Source organism: Podarcis bocagei (assembly GCF_964188305.1).
Source record: "Podarcis bocagei genome assembly, chromosome: 8".
Taxonomy (NCBI): Eukaryota; Metazoa; Chordata; class Lepidosauria; order Squamata; family Lacertidae; genus Podarcis; species Podarcis bocagei.
The window spans coordinates 24,152,651-24,157,618 of record NC_138133.1 but is presented as its reverse complement, the minus strand read 5'-3'; positions in this window follow the sequence as shown (position 1 = coordinate 24,157,618).

Here is a 4,968-nt window from a genome sequence, read left to right as displayed (position 1 = left end):
ATTGGATTGTGGCCTTAGCGTCTATTTTCTTTTTTTAATGCTTTTTTATTAATTTTTCCACAAACAACAAATAAAACAATCTTTTACAATCAACATTTTGTGTCATCTTATTTACCGTATTTTTCGCCCCATAGGACGCACCTAGTTTTGGGGGGGGAAATAAAGGGGGGTAATTTATTTTTCCCCAGGCGCGGGGCTGGGGGGGGGATGCCCGAGCTTCCCCCGACCCCAGCCCCCAGAACAGGCTGCTATCCACAAGCCTAGGGAGTCCGGCGGGAAGTCACACCGGTCTCCTCAGGCTTGCGGATATCTGTCCCCCGAGCTTGTGGGGCTGGCTTCTCCCCACCGCCAGCCTCCAAACCAGGTCGGGGAATAGCAGGATGGCGGCGCTCCGCCTCCCCGCTGTCCCCCGAGCTTGTGGGGCTGCCCAATATCTGCACGAAGCCCGGGGTGCGCTGTGCAGCACGCCCCAGACTTCAGGATGCAGGCTGCTATCCGCAAGCCTTGGGAACCTGACGGGAACTCCCGCGGAGCTCCCAAGGCTTGCATTCACCTCATAGGACGCACACACATTTCCCCTTCATTTTTGGAGGGGGAAAAGTGCGTCCTATAGGGCGAAAAATACGGTACATTGCGTATCTTCACGCCGCGACTTCCTTCCCTGCGTCAGTTTTCTTAAAACATATCTTCTCTTGTAGATTCTTATTGACCTTCTATACACATCACAGGATTTATGTTAACCCTGCTGTAGTTTTTAAACTTCTGCAGTTATTTCTTATATATACCACAAATTTACCCCACTCTTCTTCGAACTTTGTACCTTTTTGGTCTCGAATTCTATATGTCATTTTAGCTAATTCTGTGTACTCAGAAAATTTGGCCTGCCATTCTATTATTGTTGGGGTCTCCTGTAATTTCCATATTTGGGCCACGAGTATTCTGGCTGCTGAAGTAGCATATTGAAATACCGTATTTTTCGCTCTATAACACGCACCCAACCATAACACGCACGTAGTTTTTAGAGGAGGAAAATCCGTAGGCATGCCACCCATAGGCATTCCCTCTATAACACGCACAGACATTTCCCCTTACTTTCTAGGAGGAAAAAAGTGAGTGTTATGGTGCAAAAAATACGGTAATTTATGGTCTTCCTTTTTTACTTCCTTCCCTATTATCCCTAATAAAAAGATTTCCGTTTTTTTCGGAAATGTGTACTTGAAAAGTTTTTTCAATTCATTATATATTAGGTCCCAAAACTTTTTCATCTTTTCGCAATCCCACCACATGTGGTAGAGATCCCCATCTTTTAATTTACATTTCCAACAGGTTTTATTGTTCAATTTATACATTTTGGCCAGTTTGACCGGGGTAATATACCACCGGTACATCATTTTTCCCAAATTCTCTCTTAAGGTTGAGCATGCTGTAAATTTCATCCCTTCGTTCCATAGTTTTGTCCATTTATCGTATTCAATATTATAGCCAAAATCAACAGCCCACTTTATCATAACTTCTTTAACCATCTCATCCTTGGTATCCTTAGTGTCTATTTTCATAGGTGGTGCATTACTCATGTGGTGACTCTACCATATCACCATCTAGGACAAGGTGATTTGAAAGCATTCCCTTGTGGAAATTATGACTCACATGGAAACTTACCATGATAGAAAGAGGGCTGGGCTAGGAATGGAGAAGGAATTTTGTACAGTTCCAGGAGCGTCAACTCCTTGGGGCCCAACCCAGCTCCTCCCAATGCCATGATATCATGTCACACATGACATCACACACACGACGTTTCCCCCAGTCTCGCTCACAAGTTGGGACCTCTGTTCAGTGCTCATTTGAAGCTAGACCAAAATTGGAGTTTCCAAAACAAGAACCGAAATGCAGCTATCCTTCAGAATCTGCACTTCTCAAAATTTTGCAGTGTCGCTCTGCAGCCAATTGATGTGTACAGAAATGAATATGATGAGGTAAAGTGTCCATCAAAATGCAAATATTAGTGGAAAATCACATACAAAAAGGTATTGTATTATGGAAAATTGCTTGTGTTATTAGGCTAATTGCATATAAACATTTATATTAGGAAAAAATTACACTCAAATGCAGATGAATCTTCATAATAACATGGGCTGCTGTTGTTGTTTTTACAAACTGATGTAGAAATCTGGAGGACTCAACAGAAGATTGGAAAAATGAGAAGCTGAGAGAAACCAAAGTTGACAGATTCACCCATCTCTATGTCGGTCTGGAAGCATTTGCTCTGATGTGGTAAATTTTGACATAGTGCCTGCTTTTTGCAGGGGAATATTCTTAAGTGACTTCTCCTGCGAACACCACTGAGTTACAGGCCTCACCGGTGGAACAACTTGTACTTCTGAATCAGCCATACAGTTTTCCAACGAGACAAAGAAGTGTGTCGGAAGCCAACAGAGAGTGATCAACAGCAGGAGGAAAAGAGCTGGAGAAAACTACATTCAGAAAAGCCCAGTTTGTTCCAATGGTACACCAAATTTGCCCAGCCTTAACCTTCCCATGGGAAGCAAGCCGTGTGAGGAGGGCTAGGACTTGTGCCGTGGGAACAGTGACGCTCTGCAGTAGACCTAGAAGCGCAATTTTAATATTGATTCACAATGAAGCAACATCTGACGATCACTACCCGCTCTTAGGCGCTGGGAAATCTCAGGTGGGGTGGAGTCAAGGAAAAACTGAAACATGAGTTGAGGAAACTGCTGCTGTACAAGCTCATACCACATTCTTTCTTCCCTACAGAGGAGAAATGTTAAGTCAGCATCTAACCAATTGCCCATGGCATAGCGGTATCCTTGAAGTACAGTTAGCTTGCAACCCGCCCACATATGATTGAAATGTCTAGGTGAGACATTACCCTTATTAAACTTTCTGTCTGGAGCTTTCTTAAGAAATCCAGGTTGTTCATGTTTAAGCACTGCTGATGACTCCAAAGACGTTGTGGGTTGTTAACGTGCATTGTTAAAAAGATTAATGAAATAAGGAAATGTGCATATTTATACAAATACCTGGGTGAACAAAGCACGGGTAGTAGGACAGGGAGCTATCTGTCCTCAACTTTTTAAAGTCAGCTTAAGAGTTTTCCACATGCTAGGAAGCAACAAGTCATCCTCCACTTGTGTGTAATATGTGGTCAGTTTGACTGTAATATGTGGCAAGATAAATGTGGCATATATCTGTTGCATCACATCTCAATATGCCATTAGGTCATATTGCGGCAAGGGCGGGGAACCTGTGGCATTCCTGATGTTATTAAGCTCCGATTTCCATCATCTCCAATCAGCATGGACAATGGTCAGGGATATTGGGAGTTGTAGTCCTTGATAATATCAAGCTTAACTGTCAACGGGTTGCACCCTGAGAAAACCTCTCAGTTTTTGTCCATGTGGTTTGATTTCAAACTACATAGGCCAGGCATTTCCAAAGTCCGTTTTGGGGGCCTAATCCGGCCCCTGTGGCAGTTTATTTATTGGGGTCAAATCCTTAAAAAAGCTCATCAACTTTGGGGTAAAATTGTAAACAAAAGTCGGCCCTCACACATGTTCACTTCATCAAATCTGGCCCTCTTTGTAAAAAGTTTGGGCACCCCTAACATAGGCAAAGGAAAATCCTTCACTTGACAACATGGTGTTATTGATAGATGGGCAACTGTGTCCACTGGTCAGATAGGCCCAAGGCAGTTGGGTGAGGTAAATAACTCACCCAGTAGCCAGATCCAGTTAGGTTGATGGCTGAGTGGGGAGTAGCTAGTCTGACACTCCGACCACTAAACCACACTGAGGGTGACAGAAGGATTCCAATCCATTTTCTGGGAAATGTTTGGATTTAAAATTATTTGACAATCAAAACAAATGGGGGGGGCAGGGATTTATAGCTGGAAAATCCTATAACCTTAATATCACAGCAGCCACAAAGGGACAGAGACAGAATTTCCTTAACACTCCAAAGTAAACACCGTCTACTTAATACCATTTCCTGTAACAGTTGCAGAGACAGAGATAGAGAACCAATGACTTGTAGCTTTCATATCAAACACAGATGTGAGGCGGGCCTCTGCCATTTGCAAGTCAGAAAGCTGAGCACAGCCTACAAGGTACACACTGTGGATTGCCTGGTGCTATGGCAACCTGTCTCTTTTTGCAACCCCAGGAAGGCAGTAACCAAAGCAAAAGGTTTATTAAGTCCCTCATACGGCTGGTGGGCTGGACTTGCCTTGATGGGTCACAAATTGTACAACACCCTCCACCCAACACTCCCAGGACTCTTGGCTGTAGATCTGCCTCAGCACTCTTCCTTTATTCTTACCAAGGCAATGTTAAAAGCCCTGGACCATATACAGGAACCCTGTGGCTTTACCCGCCCCCCTTCCCATGACAACATCAAACAAATTTTTTAAAAGGTTTACACTGGCTTGGAAAGAGGTTACACCACAGCCTTCTCCTGTGCGGTCCAGGGCTTCTCATGTGATCTTGCCAGCACAGGCCATGAGGAAATATGAACACCTTGCATTTAAATGCATTCATTACACTCATATAGTGACACTATTGGGCCCTTACTACTCGACACAAGTCTTAGACCTCAAAAGACTGTGGAGAAGGCAGCACTCTTTGAAAGCAGAGCAAGGTTACCATAACTTCCGTCATAGAAGTTCAGTATGCTGATGACAATGTAGTGTGTGCGCACTCAGAGGATGACCTCCAAACCATCCTAAGTATCTTTGCAGAAGCTTACAGAAAGCTTGGTTTATCACTCAACGTCCAAAAAACCAAAGTGCTGTACCAAAAAGCACAAAACAACCACTCTGCAGCACCACCAATCCAACTCAATGGTGAAATGTTGGAAAGTGTCGATCACTTCGCCTACCTGGGCAGTTATTTTTCCACAAGGGCTCTGTGAATGCAGCTTTCTCCCAATTGAAGTGCAGAGTGTTTGAGGACT